We start from the raw sequence: 17312 nt of genomic DNA, 5'->3' as shown, positions 1-17312 counted from the left end.
CTAGGTATCCACATGTCTATACTCTCCAGCACTGTATATCTCAAGTTCACTGACAATGAGGCCAGTGACAAACTTCTCCGCCGCTCAACGGAAGATTACCGGTTCTGTCACTCTGACGGAAACGTGGGTTTGGTAACACTTGAACGTACTGGTCTGGGAATACAGTATGTGAGCGTCTTTGAACTACTATTTGAAGTCCCAATGGATTTAGTCACCCATGCTCTTCGACCCTGTGGCAAATTCCTCGTCCATACGGCCGAAAAATGGAAGACTTTCGAAACTTACCCTGTCCTTAACGGGGTGCGACAGGTCCGCATTGAGCTGCGCCGCCACATATCTTCATAGGTGTAATGTCCTGCGAATACATAGAAAGAAAGATCCTTTATCATTTAGCTACAATATAGCAGGTCAGCAACTGGAAGCAGTCAATTCCATAAATCATCTCAGAGTAGGCATTAGGAGTGATGTAAAATGGAATGACCGTATAAAATTAATCGTCGGTAAAGCAGATGCCAGACTGAGATTCATTGGAAGAATCCTAAGGAAATGCAGTCCGAAAACAAAGGAAGTGGGTTACAATACACTTGTTCGCCCACTACTTGAATACTGCTCACCAGTGTGGGATCCGTACCGGATAGGGTTGATAGAAGAGATAGAGAAGATACAACGGAGAGCAGCGCGCTTCGTTACAGGATCATTTAGTAATCGCGAAAGCGTTACAGAGATGATAGATAAACTCCAGTGGAAGACTCTGCAAGAGAGACGCTCAGTAGCTTTTGTTGAAGTTTCGAGAACATACCTTCACCGAGGAGTCAAGCAGTATATTGCTCCCTCCTACGTATATCTCGCGAAGAGCCCATGAGGATAAAATCAAAGAGATTAGAGCCCACACAGAGGCATACCGTACCGACAGTCTTTCTTTCCACGAACAGTACGTGACTGGAATAGAAGGGAGAACCGATAGAGGTACTCAAGGTACTCTCCGCCACACAGGTGACTTGTGCAGTATGGATGTAGATGTAGACGTAGATATCTCACGATCGGGCGATAATTATTTACGATGGTCAGCCGAGAACCTTCTCCGAATGTGGACAGGAAGGACGTGTACATACGGAATACCTGCAATGCCGTCTCGTGTAGGCGCCATCTGACAATAGTGACTCTATGCCGATTATGCATGTTGCGGCGGCGAGACGGGAGACGACAGCCGTCTATGAAGACCCTTTTGTGTTGGTACAAGCCTTGGAGGGCCCTGCGACAGTTCCTGAGGATCCCCCAGCGTCTTCTAGCGCTGATGTCTCTGTTGCCGTCTCGTCGAGTCCAGGCGGCACATATGCACCGCTGCAACGACTAGACGATGTTGCGGCAGCTGTTGAAGAACAGGACGCCGCATTCACCCTCTGCCCTTTTCCGGACACAGAGGTGAGACAGCGTAAACAGGAGTCGCCGAAGCGACATAAGAAATGGTGCACAACGGACAAGGCAGTGGCCCTGTCCCAGGAAGCGACGATGGGTGATGAGGTGCGTAAGCCGTTACACCGGTCCGACACGCCGATCCTAACGTACCACATGGTTCGATGTACTGTGGGGATGCTGGAGATCACCAAAGCCCCGTACCCACACGACATTGGCCTCTCGAGATAGAGTGTTATCAACCTCCCTGGGAGACTGGGCGCAGAAAATGGACATGCAGGATGCGTTTCAGGTTCCAGACGATACACCAGAGCCGTTGGCCGTACCCACGTTGACGGCGACAGACGGCTAGTCGGGCATAACCTACTCCCACCGCTCCCTATCTCTTCGCCCTGAAGACGCTCCACACCGCGAATACTGCCCACCTGCAATACCATGGACAGCCTCTGCGACTTGATGGAAGGGGCGTACGGCTGCGTCACGATCAATGTCAGTGGTATTACTTCTGCACTAAAAACGCGCTTGCTGCAGGATACATTACGAGATGCTGATTTGGATGTTGTTTTCCTTCAAGAAGTCCGCCCAGGACTGTATCTCAGTATCTATGGATATGACGCCTACGACTTGTCTTCAGATGTTAACGTAGAAGATACGGCTATCCTGCTCAGCGAAGGGATTACGGCAACTGATGTATCTTGTATTTCGTTGGCCCATGGGGTCGCACTCACGGTTGGTACAGTTCGTCTGGTGAGCCTTTACGCTCCTTCCAGAACAGAGAAATAGAGAAAACGCCACACCTTTTATGCAGAAGACATAGCACTGCTCTTCCACGGCAATGCCGACCACTTGCCAGTAGGTGGAGATTTCCATTGCGTGCTTAGAGCATCCGACCACATGTCGCATCGCATTCGGGAGGACGACGGTTCAATCCCGCTTCCGGTCATCCTGATTTCGGTTTTCCGTGTTTTCCCTAAATCGCTTCAGGCAAATGCCGGGACGGTTCCTTTGAAAGGGCACAGCCGATTTCCTTCCCCATCCTTCCCTAATCCAATGAGACCGATGACCTCACAGTTCGGTCTCCTCCCCAAAATCAACCCAACCACATGCCGCACTATACCAACTGCCTGGCGCTTCATGCACTTGTAACGGACTTGGCTTTGTTGGATACATGGGTATATAACATGACGGTGGACAGGCATACAACTACTTTACTTGCCATTCCGCGAGTCGATTGGATAGAGTTTACGTCACACGCAGCCTGCTGTCGTCAGTTGTCGACGCTGAGATGTGGCCGACAACGTTCACGGTCCACCTAGCACATGGTGTGCACTCTCACCCTCTCCTGCCAGCGATTCCGACGCAGTAAGGATCCGTGGCGCCTCTATGTGGCCCTTATTGACGAGTAAAATTGCAGACGCCAAGTTGAGTCCACATAGAGCAGATGCCAACGGCATTTACACGCCTACAGTTCCACACTACAATGGTGGTTAAGGTGTAACGAACCCGCCTTGTGCCGAGCATCCGCACGTTAGGCAGCTATGGACGTGATAGAGCGCGCTGGTATACAGCGACCACTGATTTCTACTAAACTGCACTCCGTGAACTGGCTGTGCAACCGCCGTCGCCGGAACGACAGTCGTCAGAAGACCACGTCAAAGCTCACTTGCTACGTATCACGGCGGCACGACTTGTGGGTGTCCGGGTGCGGGCTAGGACAATTGATGATGTCAGTGAAGAACGACCTTCCCTCCACCATATCATTCAAGACAGCAGACGACGCAAGAGGCAGCTCGTTACAGAGGTCGAGGCGGAGGCTGGACGAAGAGCCGAAGCACAAACAGATATCGTCCGAGCGTTCGCACACTCATATACACTATACCCATTCGTCTATCGGGATATGAAAGGTGATGCTAAGCTCTTGTCGGAGGTGACTTTGGAAGAACTACGAGAGGCTATGTTGCACGGTGCTCCCTATAACACGCCTGGCCCTAACGGACTCCCTCTTGAATTTTACAAACGTTTTTTTGGTCTTTTGGGCCCAACGTGGGTCAGGATGTACAGAGAACTGCTGAATCCGACTTTTCAAATACCATCTGAATTCACGCAGGGCCTCTTGATCCCAGTGACAAAACCCTGCGGAGGCCGTCTCCCACTTGATTTTTGCCCATTGACAATGCTAAAAGCCAAATGTAAACTGTTGACACGCATCCTCCGTGAGAGGCTCAAATCTACAGTAATGGCGGGCATTCACATTGATCAAACCTGCCTCGGAGGCAAGGTAATACACTCCTGGAAATGGAAAAAAGAACACATTGACACCGGTGTGTCAGACCCACCATACTTGCTCCGGACACTGCGAGAGGGCTGTACAAGCAATGATCACACGCACGGCACAGCGGACACACCAGGAACCGCGGTGTTGGCCGTCGAATGGCGCTAGCTGCGCAGCATTTGTGCACAGCCGCCGTCAGTGTCAGCCAGTTTGCCGTGGCATACGGAGCTCCATCGCAGTCTTTAACACTGGTAGCATGCCGCGACAGCGTGGACGTGAACCGTATGTGCAGTTGACGGACTTTGAGCGAGGGCGTATAGTGGGCATGCGGGAGGCCGGGTGGACGTACCGCCGAATTGCTCAACACGTGGGGCGTGAGGTCTCCACAGTACATCGATGTTGTCGCCAGTGGTCGGCGGAAGGTGCACGTGCCCGTCGACCTGGGACCGGACCGCAGCGACGCACGGATGCACGCCAAGACCGTAGGATCCTACGCAGTGCCGTAGGGGACCGCACCGCCACTTCCCAGCAAATTAGGGACACTGTTGCTCCTGGGGTATCGGCGAGGACCATTCGCAACCGTCTCCATGAAGCTGGGCTACGGTCCCGCACACCGTTAGGCCGTCTTCCGCTCACGCCCCAACATCGTGCAGCCCGCCTCCAGTGGTGTCGCGACAGGCGTGAATGGAGGGACGAATGGAGACGTGTCGTCTTCAGCGATGAGAGTCGCTTCTGCCTTGGTGCCAATGATGGTCGTATGCGTGTTTGGCGCCGTGCAGGTGAGCGCCACAATCAGGACTGCATACGACCGAGGCACACAGGGCCAACACCCGGCATCATGGTGTGGGGAGCGATCTCCTACACTGGCCGTAAACCACTGGTGATCGTCGAGGGGACACTGAATAGTGCACGGTACATCCAAACCGTCATCGAACCCATCGTTCTACCATTCCTAGGCCGGCAAGGGAACTTGCTGTTCCAACAGGACAATGCACGTCCGCATGTATCCCGTGCCACCCAACGTGCTCTAGAAGGTGTAAGTCAACTACCCTGGCCAGCAAGATCTCCAGATCTGTCCCCCATTGAGCATGTTTGGGACTGGATGAAGCGTCGTCTCACGCGGTCTGCACGTCCAGCACGAACGCTGGTCCAACTGAGGCGCCAGGTGGAAATGGCATGGCAAGCCGTTCCACAGGACTACATCCAGCATCTCTACGATCGTCTCCATGGGAGAATAGCAGCCTGCATTGCTGCGAAAGGTGGATATACACTGTACTAGTGCCGACATTGTGCATGCTCTGTTGCCTGTGTCTATGTGCCTGTGGTTCTGTCAGTGTGATCATGTGATGTATCTGACCCCAGGAATGTGTCAATAAAGTTTCCCCTTCCTGGGACAATGAATTCACGGTGTTCTTATTTCAATTTCCAGGAGTGTATATTTACTACTATGAGCACCTATAGAGACGTAGTGGCGCTGATGCATACATGCTGTCTCCACGGAATTCTTGTTGCCCTGTATTTTGACAATGCTTTCGATTGCGTCGATCATGGATTCCTGCGTGCAGTTCTGGAACACATCGACATCACGCACATAAAAACATCTGTTGTGCTTTGTATGATACATGTGGCAGTCACGAAGATTATGGCCAGTGGTTATCGGTCCACCCTCGTCCGTGTCAACAGATCGGTGTCAACAGATCCGTTCCTCTCGAACCAGCTCTTTACGGACTGCAGAGATGCTTGGAAAGACTTGACCTCCGCTCTGCAACCTTTTGATGTGCCGTGTACGCCGATGATGTGCTGTTCTTAGCATGAACTGATGACGAAATCCGTACAGAACTTTCCTAGCTCGAAGAGAATGGGGTGGTGGAGGGCAGTGTGATTAGCTTACGGAAATCACGCTACATGGAGGTGGGACGAGGCATTCCTGCAGAAACGGACGTACCCCTGACAAAGGTGCTAATGCTCAAATGTTCAGGGATATCATTCCATCGACAAATACAATGTATGGCGGCCTTTACATATCGTAACATCTTAACAACGACTCCGAACACAGGCTCGCTACAACAAATTTAGGTCGTTGGACATCATACAACGAGCTCGGTACATCAATGTGTACATGGCTCGCCCACGTAGTATTGACAATAGACACAATGGCTTCCAGCATACAGGCAGTGTTCGGACAAGTGGTGAATCCTGGTGCAGTTTTTAAGATCCGTTTCGTTACTCTTGCTTTACCCTTCCACAGAGGAGGTGTTGGACTCACTCACGTCAAGCGCAGAGCACTGGGGCTGTACCTTCGCTCAATGCGGCGACTCTGGCTTTCACCGGCAGACAATTTTACTGGCACCCTGATAGCAGAGGTGGTCCCATACACGTTGTGCCCACTGATATCTGTTGCACATACGTCGCCCACGCTGTCTCATATTAGGACGTTTTTCGTGGAACACAGCTATATGTTGGGATTTATACCGGAGACACGGAATCCGACAGCAACGGTCGCTAACGAGAAATTTCCGACCCGACGAAGGCTCCATGCTATTCACCTAACTGTCGATACCATGTGCCATCGTTGCGTGACAATCGACACAGACGAACACAGACTGTACTGTGGCCCCACACGCGAGTCCTGGAAACTGATCCGCCAGATACCGGCTTTCCTCCTATACCACCCCTTTGTTTCGATTGTGCCCATGGACCTCTTTCATCACGACGCCGTCCATTTCCCGAAAACCTGGATGAATGCGGTCGATTGGGTAAAGGGAATGGCGATACATTACATGTACTGTGGCATCGGAAAGGAAGTCCTCGATTTGTGGCAATACATGATGGACGAGCTCATGGTCTTAACGAATCAAACGCAATAGCGGAACGTTTTTTGCTAATTTGGAGTCGTCGTTCATGGACCCACCGCCCAGCTGGCGTGTGGCGGGTGTGAGAAGAAGTTGAACTACAGACGTGATGTTTCCGTGATCTCCATAAGGGGACATAAATAGTCTTTGACTGTGTGCAGTGGCCCAGGACACTCCGACGGTTGACGCCTGGTGATGACCTTGACATGACGACCGCCTTTTACTGCCCGCCCACATCGTTAAGGTGTTCCCAGCGGGCAAGATGGCACTTTTTAGCTCACATGATGTCATAATTTTTGGCGTATGACTCCATTTGTTGTTGATTTTTAATTCATATAAAAATTGTGACGGTGCACCTTGGTGGTGAGAGGGGGGAGATATTGTGGCCAGGCCTCGGGATTCGACCTCCTTGTCTCCTCCATCCTGCCGCTGACTTCATGCAAGAAAAAGAAAATTGGTAGGCTGCGGCGCTCGTGGAATATCGACGTCGCATGTGGCGAGTTCTAGAAGTGTTTCTTTGTGTTTGCTCCGACCTTCCGTATCCAGTAAATAAAAACTAAAAATGGCAAAAAGAAGTGGCTAACGCACCTGCCATTATGAAAAAACGGTAAGGCGACCGAAAAAAATCGGTTAAGGCGACCGCTCATGTACGCATAAAGTGGGAAATCGCGGTTCGAGTCATCCCGAGCTAGCAAAAATTGTCCTTTCTGTCCAGAAAATTGTATAGCTGGGGTATTCAGCCGGCTTTCGGCCGACGAGCTCGGCGCGCCGAGCAGCGCTCCGCAGGCGTGCTTGTTTTTACACGTTAGCTCGCGGTGTTGCGTCGTTGTATTGCCTTACAGTACCGACCTCCCATGGGGGATTCAACGCATCGTACACAAGACCGAAGACCCATGGAATAGAACGATTTCTTCGAGACGTGACGCACATAGCACCTCAAGAACTGATTGGAATCCATTTGTCTATCTTGCCCAACACATTGTACCTCAAACTGACTGACGAAGCGGTCTGTGACAGACTCTACCAACGGCTTCCGCTTCTGCCACGCTGAGGGTAATGTGACTGTGGTAGCGGTCTACCATACTGGTCTGGGGGTGCCTACCTGTGGTGTGCGTACTGTAAGACCTTCGGTACACACACCATCAGATTATTTGACTGGTCGCTCTAACGAAGTAGGCGAGTATCAGCAATATGTCTCGTGGCCTTATCGTGGCGTGTTTACCTTCTGCCGTTAGGTCAGACGATAGAAATGCCACTTGCACGCTTAGAGTAGCAGATTGACGATGAGCAACTTTAAACAGAACTGGATTAATTTTCACACACACTTATTAAAATAATAAAAATCATAGATATTACGTAACTTGATTCTGGATGCTGTTTACAATTGACAATCTGAAGATCCTTTGGTCTTGGTACGTTAATCTTATTCTCACATATCTCTGATACTTGACAAAGTGTCTATACATTTCTCTTCATGGCTGTGTACAGGAATATGATAATCTTATTAGGCGCTGACTGAAACTTGACTACAGACTAATGTTGACTAAGGCAGACTAAGGCAGACTAATGCAGACTGACTAATCGAAGGTCTGTACACTCGTTATAATACGTCGCGCGTTCAGGTATCACTGCGCGAGTGTGATCCGCGAGGAGCAGCAATCTCATGGGCTGCGTTACATATTAATACGCGGATCAGCGGAAGCAGAATTTGGTCCGTCTCTAAGACAGCGCCATGTCATAGTGCGCAGACGGACGAGCGCTGCGCCTGCGCTGTTGTGCTTAGCGGGGCGCGCTCTAGTGGGAAAGTTGTGTACGCGCTGACTACACGGAACTATGTACACAACACTACCAAACGCATCTTTGGACTGCCGTTCGAAGTTCCGACTAACCTCGTCGCTGACGGGCTGCGGCCATACGGCACAGTTTTGAACCACACAGAAGAGAAATGGAATACGTTTGTAACGTACCTTGTACTTAACGAGGTATGCCAAGCACAGATAGAACTGAAGAAACATTTCCACCATATGTTTCCGTTAGTGGTGCCAAGCACTTGATATATATGATGGACAACAGAAGACCTGCTCGGGCTGCTGTCAGGAGGGCCATGTCTAATCTGAGTGTATGCAGCGACGCCTAGTCCAGGTGCCCTGAAAGAACTTCCACAGAGATCCACAATGACCTCCTCCCAGTAACGTACGTGGTGGCGGTGCGACGTGTTGTATTTATTTTATTTCTTTATTTGCTGTATTCTTATGGTCTGTTATCTATATAAAAGAACGTACCGAATATTGCACATGGACTGGAAAAATAATAATAACTAAAGAAAGCCAGAACACTACCATTTGGCCTGGCGCACAGATATCTGATCATCTGGAATCCAGAAGGCACACACAACTGGTTTATTACACTGCATGACATTGGTAGGTCACAAATGTTGTAATTTATAATTCTGGACTACATTACTACAACACTATACTGCACAAAACTACACTACACTACATTACATTACACTACACTGCTGTACTTGGTATCAGAACCATGCTGGATCTCTCATTTATCTGGATGGTTAGCCCCCAGCGTGCTAAGGTGCACCTCGGGATTTGCAGGGGCTGTGCCACTCGAGGTGCAGAGATTGGGAGATGGCTGTCGGGGTCTCAAGAAGTTCTTCCTGGTCCTCCCCAAGGCTCGCCTCCTCACTGCTTGCTGTAGGTTGTCAAAGGCGGGCGTTCTGCTGCGGCGCGTCTCGATATCAAGATACATCATGATACCTCACAAGGCCTTACAAGGCCTCTTCTTGGTTGTCTTTCAACCACGAAGGCTTGCAGTTCATAAGCTGATACGTTCCATGTAAGCTGGTCCAGCTTATGTCACAGTTCCTCATTCCATATTATACAGGGTGAGTCACTAACTATTACCACCAAAAATAACTGCGAAAGTATGATAGGAGCTCAACCATTTGTGGGGCAAAAGTTGCATGGGACAATGTGGGCCATACTATTATGTTGATTTTTTGTTGCTAGGTGGGGTCGCTTCAGAGATATGAAGGTCAACTTTGTTTTTTTAAATGGGATGCTATATTTTAGTACTTATTTTCTGATAGCTACTATCAAGACAAATCCAATGATGTGTAACAGTAAGGTGTTTGAAGGTCAACGAAGGTCACAAAGGTGGCATGAACGTCCATTTACGGAAGGTGTTCGAAGCGATGACCATTGGTATCAATGCAGTGCAGCAATCTTCTTATCATGGACTGTGTGGTATTCTTTATCACACGGCACTTATCGAAGCACATGCTCTGATAATTGCCGGCCGCTGTGGCCGAGCAGTTCTAGGCGCTTCAGTCCGTAACCGCGCTGCTGCTACGGTCGCAGGTTCGAATCCCGCCTCGGGCATGGATGTGTGTGATGTCCTTAGGTTCTACATCTACATCTACATGGATACTCTGCAAATCACCTTTAAGTGCCTGGCAGAGGGTTCACAGAACCAGCTTCTCCATTCTCTATTGTTACAACGTCGTATAGCGCGCGGAAAGAACGAACACGCGTATCTTTCCGTGCGAGCTCTGCTTTCCCGTATTTTAACATGGTGATCGTTTCTCCCTACGTAGGTCATTGTCGACAAAATATTTTCGCATCCAGAGGAGAAAGTTGGTGACTGGAATTTCGTGAGAAGTTTCCGTCGCAACGAAAAACGCAATTCTTTTAAAAATGTCCAGCCCAAATCCTGTACCATTTCACTGACACTCTCTCCCATATCTCGCGATAATATAAAACGTGCTGCCCTTCTTTGAACTTTTTCGATGTACTCCGTCAGTCGTATCTGGTAAGGATTCAACACCGCACAGCAGTATTCTAGAAGAGGACGGTCAAGCTAGCGTAGTCAGTCTCCTTAGTAGATCTGTTACATTTTCTAAGTGTCCTGCCAATAAAACATAGTCTTTGGTTAGCCTTCGCCACAACATTTTCTGTGTGTTCCTTCCAATTTAAGTCGTGCGTAATTGTAATTCCTAAGTATTTAGTTAAATTTACGGCCTTTATATTAGATTGATTTACCGTGTGACCGAAGTTTAATGGATTGCTTTTAGTACTCATGTGGATGACCTCACATTTTTCGTTATTTAGTGTCAATTGCCAATTTTCATACCATACAGATGTCTTTTCTAAATCTGTTTTGCAATTTGTTTTGATCTTCTGATGACTTTATTAATCGTTAAACAACAGCGTAATCTGCAAACAACGGCTGCTGAGATTGTTTGACAAATCGTTTATGTAGTTAAGGAACAGTAAAGGGCCTATAACACTACCTTGGGGAACACCAGAAGTCACTTCTGTTTTACTCGATGACTTTCCGTCAATTACTATGAACTTTGACCTCTCTGACAGGAAATCACAAATCCAGTCACATAACTGAGACGATATTCCATAAGCACGCAATTTCACTACGAGCCGCTTGTGTGGTTCAGTGTCAAAAGCAACCCCTTGTCAATAGCACTCAACACTTCATGTGAATAAAGAGCTAGTTATGTTTTCACAAGAACGATGTTTTCTAAACCCATGGTCAACATGGTGTGTCAATAGACCGTTTACTTCGAGATAATTCATAATGTTCGAACACGATATATGATCCAAACTCCTGCTGCATATCGATGTTAATGATATGGGCCTGTAATTTAGTTGATTACTCCTACCACCTTTCTTGAATATTGGTATGACCTGTGCAACTTTCCAGTCTTTGGGTACGGATCTTTCGCCGAGCGAACGGTTGTATATGATTAAAGTATGGTATAGTGTCTGGACCAGAAATCTCGTTTTTATTAAGTGATTTAAGTTGCTCCACTACTTCGAGGATATTTACTTCTACGTTACTCATGATGGCAGCTGTTCTCTATTCTAATTCTGGAATATTTACTTCGTCGTCTTTTGTGAAGGCCTTTCGGAAGGCTGTGTTTAGTAACTCTGTTTTTGGCAGCACTGTCTTCGATAGTATCTCCGTTCCTATCGCGCAGAGAAGGCACTGATTGTGTCTTGCCGCTACTTCACATACGACCAGAATCTCTTTGGATTTTCCGTCAGGTTTCGTGAGAGTTTCGTTGTGGAAACTATTCCAAGCATCTCGCATTGAAGTCCGCGCTAAGTAGTTCTAAGTCTATGGGACTGATGACCTTAGATGTTAAGTCCCATAGTGCTTAGAGCCATTTGAACCTTTTTCTTTTTTTGAGCTCTGATAATTCTCTCTCGCATATCTTCAGGTGTAGTTGGAATTTCTTTATAAACAATGTCTTTTACGAATCCCCACAAGGAAAAATACAGAGACATCAAGTCCGGCTACGACACATCTCTGCGTCCAATCCAACGATTTGGGAATTGTCTCTGCAACTCATTTCTGGCTATCAGCGAAAAATGCGCCGGACACCCATCGTGTTGCTACCACATTGTGTGCCTTGTTCCTCAAGGCATTTCTTACAATAACAGATCTAATGTTTCTTGCAGGAATGTGGTGTACTTCCTACCATTCAGATTTCCTTCGATGAAATAGGGGCCTATACTTCTGTCCTCCAGAAACACACACCGTACATTCACCGACCATGGTTTTTGGTGTGCAACATGCCGTAGCCAAAATGGATTTTCAGTTGCCCAATAATGCACGTTATGCAGATGAACATTTACATGGTTCCTGAATGTAGCCTCGTCAGTAAATAAAATCAAATAAATAAATGCGTCATCCCTCTGAATCTGAAGTTGAGCCCATCGGCAGAATTCAGTGCGATGCATACAATCCGACCAGTTAATTCTTGGTGGAGACTGATATGGTAAGGATGATATTTATGGCGATGCAGAACACGATCAACACTACTCTAGCTCATGCCAGATTCCCCTGGGCGATTTGATGCGAACTAATCGAAGGATCTCGAACCACAGTGGCAAGAGTACCAATTTCCGTTTCCTTGTTAGTACATTTCCTTTGGCGGATATGTTTCCAATGCGTTAAACATCCAGTTGTTCTTAATTTATCATACACATATTTAAATGCACGACGTGTAGGGTGAGTACGTTGAGGATATCTTTCAGCGTATAAGGCTCTAGCTCTCACTGAATTTCGTTGGCATCCTCCGTAAATGAGAAGCATATCAACTTGTTCTTCGAAGACATACATCCTTCACATTCGCTTGATTCAACGATACTAGTCTTACCGTTCCTATTAGCACTGTATTGTGAAACCATCGAATGGTGTTTACATGTCAATTGCACGTTAGATGGATACGCCGTATTCGGCGAATATTTTCTATTTGCACGATATACGAGAGTGCCAAAGTGCCCAAGTGATAAGGAATACCACTCAATCCATGATAAGATTGTAGCACTGCGTTGATACCAATGGTCATCACTTCGAACACCTTCCGGAAATGGACGTTTATTCCACATCTGTGACCTTCGTTGATCATCAAAGAACGTACTATTACACATCATTGGATTCGTCTCGATAGCCGCTATCAGAAAATAAGTACTAAACTATATCATCCCATTTAAAAAAACAATGTTGACCTTCATATCTCTGAAGCGACCCCACCTATCAACAAAAAACTAACGTCATATTATTGGCCATGTTGTCCCATGCAACATCTGTTCCGCAAACTTTTCAGCTACTGTCACACTTTCGGAGTTAATCTAGGTGGTAATAGTTAGTGACTCACCCTGTATTATAGACTGCTGCACTTCCAAATGCGTTCCTGCCCTGGTCCTTAACATTTAGTCTAACGGCACACTCCCAGACGACGTTATCAGGGGTACTGATTGCTCCACATTCACAACTGTCCGTGGTGCGCTGTCGTATTTTTAGTTAGTAGCTGGGATACGGATCATGTACCGATAGGTAGTGACAGCTCCCTTGGCCGGAAGGAAGTATGTCATTATTGTTCTTTCTTTTACGATAGGATGGAACTGGTAGGCTCTCCTTCCTCCTTTTGCCCTTTTACAGATATCTTGCGATTTTCTATCAATGCATGCGTTTATTTCCTTATTCAATACGGCTCTTGTGGCCAGTATCTCCTTTACTTTATCATAATCGCGCTTATTGAGCCAATATTCAAATGGCTCTCAGCACTATGGGACTTAACATCGGAGGTCGTCAGTCCCCTAGAACTTTTTTTTTTTAAATTCTTTATTGACATAACAATAATACAATAATAATTATACATATGTGGCCCACCTCCTAACATGATTAGTGGACCATTAATTGATACATAAGACTAAGTTTCTTGCAGATTAGATTACAATTTTTTTTTTTTTGTTAGTGAGCTACTATTTAAATTCCTAAGATAGTGTTAGATTCCTACAACAACAATGGGCAGTTTAGTTTTTACCTACTTCTAACCTAGAAATGACTACTAACTGCAGCGTCACAGGTGTGCCAGTAAATACAAACCTACTTGGAGTGGCCAGGCTCCTCGAGCTAACCCCGGGGAGCATGCCCCTGGCACCGGGCCGGCCAAGGTTAGTAATCGCTGCAGTTTCCTATGTAAGTATTCTAAACTACGTCCTACTACTACTAGCTTAACCTACGTCATAGTTGATGCTTGTCGTAATCGGTGTGATTGATCCCACCCCCCTAATCCCATACGTGGCGGTTTCCAACTAATGGAAGTCGGCCATTCCACGCACAGGCGGTATGGGATTGGGATCAGGTCGTAATCGGTTGGTTAAAGAGTTCGGTGTCTATTCTTGATCCCTCAGGTATTCTATTAAGACCTTTCGCGATACCTCTTCTGCCAGAGCATTCAGGGTATGGAAAGTGTCTTCTTGTCTTAGAAGATTGTATGTTTCGTTGTTTGGAAGTCTGTCTCTGAGTGTCATCGCCACGTCGTTGAAGAGAGGGCACTCGAAAACCACATGATCAGGAGTTCCCTCCGCCGCGCCACTGTCACACTCGGGGGTTGCCCTTTTCCCAAACCGACATAAATATGTCGGATAGGGTCCATGACCAGGGAGAAAGTGGATGAGTCCTCGTGTGGGTTCAAAATATTTCATGGTCCCGCGTTCTTTAACATCAGGTAGAAACTGGAATGTTCTTCTCCCCGTTTCATCTTCCTCCCAAATCCTCTGCCACAATTCCTCCCCTCTGTTTCTTATTTCCCTCTTATCCTCTACTCTCACACCCATGATATCTGTTATTTTTTCCCCATTCCCTTTTTTGGCCCAATACCATGCCGCTTGTTCACGTATTTTGATGTCTAACGGGCAGAGCCCCATTATGACTAACAGAGCTCCCCCTGGTGATGTCCTGTAGGCCCCTACTGATCTTAGAATCATATTCCTTTGGACTCTTCTCACTATCATGGCGGGCACGACCCGCGTGAGCCTGTGCGCCCAGACTCCCGAGCCGTAACCCACTACTGAGGTCAAGATGCTATTGTGATAGAGTTTGATGAGATGAGGGGGGAGATGAAATCGTTTATGTCCAATGGAAATAAGATTATTTAGTAACTGGAGGGCTCTCTGAGTTACGGCTTCTATGTGTTTTCCAAAGTTCCATCTCTCGTCAATTATAACTCCCAGGTATCGCGCCTCTCGTCGCCGAAGAACTGGTGAGCCTTCAATTCTGACACATTTTCAATGTGTTGCAATGCGGAGGCGTTGCAATGCGGAGCTTCCCTTGTAGGTGCAGTAATGACGTACCACAATGCAGTCTTACATGCTACTGTAGGCTACGGGTCAGGCGTTTGGGCTCATAGAGCCAGAAAGGGAAGAACAGCGCAGGCTCTACGGTGAGCACAGGGGAGAGAACTTACAACTATTTAAACCTAACTAACCTAGGTACATCACACATATCCATGCCCGAGGCAGGATTCGAACCTGCGACCGTAGCAGTCGCGCGGTTCAGGACTGAAGCGCCCAGAACCGCTCGGTCACAGCGGCCGGCGAGCCAATATTGTGCACTTCTGTTTCTTCCTGCTACGTCTAGTGGTAGCAAGCCTAATATCACCAACAATGCCTCAGTCGGGGTTGTTCTATACACGCCTGTCAGGCGCAGGAGTACCCTCCCCTGTGCTCGCCGTAGAGCCTGCGCTGTTCTTCCCTTTCTGATTCTATGAGCCCAAACGCCTGACCCGTAGCCTACAGTAGCAAGTAAGACTGCATTGTGGTACGTTATTACTGCACCTACAAGGGAAGCTCCGCATTGCAACGCCTCCGCATTGCAACACATTGAAAATGTGTGCCTCGACCGGGACTCGAACCCGGGATCTCCTGCTTACATGGCAGACGCTCTATCCATCTGAGCTACCGAGGGCACACAGGATTGCGCGACTGCAGGGATTTATCCCTTGCAAGCTCCCCGTGAGACCCACATTCCCAACGTAATGTCCACACACTACATTCGTAGTGCCCCTGCCCATTACACTCATTACTCGCAGCAGACAATCTTACCGAGTCCCGTAAGAGCTCGGGCTATGCATGTGCATCCAGCACAGAAGAAGAAGGTCAATGGCTGGTTAGCCTTAACTATATAAAGATGGTATCTGTTCTTTCGGACAAAATGGAATCAGTGAACGGTCCAAGGACAAGGACAATATTGAGCAGCACCTAAATAGCAACGGCGTCGTAGGTCAGTGGCTGGCGGCACGGTAGCTGAGCGTGGCCGGTCAGGGGGCTGTCTTCCCTGTGAAATAAAAGAATTGAGTGAGTGGATCAACGATGAACGTTAACGGCTGTGATGGGACGTCCGCCCCGAATCCCGAACAAACGCAACGACCAGTAACGAACAAAATGAGATTAACAGAAAAAAGTGGTCCTGGTGTTTGACTGCCACGTGGCGAGCCGTGTTCAATCCTCCCTCATGCTAGTTTTATGTTTTTTTTTTCGCTGTTCGCTGTATTCAAAATTGTGTCTGTGCCATGGTGTAATGTCCGTTTGCAACAGCGAGGTATAAGAAAGGTACCGATAATTACAGTTGACTCAACCCAACTGCGTTCCGTTTTGGAAGTTTTTACTGTGTGTGTGAAATGTTCAAATGTGTGTGAAATCTGATGCGACTTAACTGCTAAGGTCATCAGTCCCTAAGTTTACACACTACTTAACTTAAAGTATCCTAAGGACAAACACACATACCCATGCCTGCGGGAGGACTCGAACCTCCGCCGGGACCAGCGTCACAGTCCATGACTGCAGCGCCACAGACCGCTCGGCTAATCTCGCGCGGCGAAAGTTTTTACTCATGAATTCCTTTGTTGTAACATGATTCACATCTGTTTATTTGTTGTTTTCATTTCTGTGAGACGTCTATGTGGTATCTCGTCTGCTCCCACCGTTCATCAAATTTGCTTGTGACGTCAATGTATTTTTACCACATGATTAATATTCGGCCAATATACATTATGACAACTGCCAAGACTACAGAAAGAGAATAAACGTTTCAGTGGCTGGACGGACAGTTCATAATGTTGTGAAAAATAAATGGCACGACGCAGGTTTTAACATGTTTCGTCCCTCCCGGCAGCCGAACACACAACCACCTTTTTTTTATTTGATCTCATTATGTTCGTTATCGGTCGTTGTATTTGTTCGGGGCCGACATGCCATGACGCTTGTTCAGTTGTTTTTTTTTCCAGAGGGCAGCTAACGCTCTGACCGAACATGCTGAGCTTCCGTGCCGACATTTCCACACCGTCGTTGCTATAGCATGCTCCTAATATTGGACTGATAGTTCTTGGACCGTTCACTCTTTCTATTCTGCTTTTTTTCACAGCTCAGTACACCTTCTTTCCGATTTCGTGATTGACC

The 17312-nt window shown here is 47.6% G+C and overlaps 1 non-coding gene across 1 annotated transcript; it reads right to left on the bottom strand.

The window, feature by feature from the left end:
- Positions 1 to 15748: 15748 nt before the first annotated feature.
- On the bottom strand, positions 15749 to 15823 carry Trnat-ugu. The gene has a single exon. It is a non-coding gene; the product is annotated as a tRNA-Thr (tRNA).
- Positions 15824 to 17312: the final 1489 nt, after the last annotated feature.

The sequence above is a fragment of the Schistocerca americana genome, chromosome X (assembly GCF_021461395.2).
Source record: "Schistocerca americana isolate TAMUIC-IGC-003095 chromosome X, iqSchAmer2.1, whole genome shotgun sequence".
In the NCBI taxonomy this organism is placed as follows: domain Eukaryota; kingdom Metazoa; phylum Arthropoda; class Insecta; order Orthoptera; family Acrididae; genus Schistocerca; species Schistocerca americana.
The sequence above is the reverse complement of the archived record's forward strand: the minus strand, read 5'-3'. Positions and strand labels throughout refer to the sequence as shown.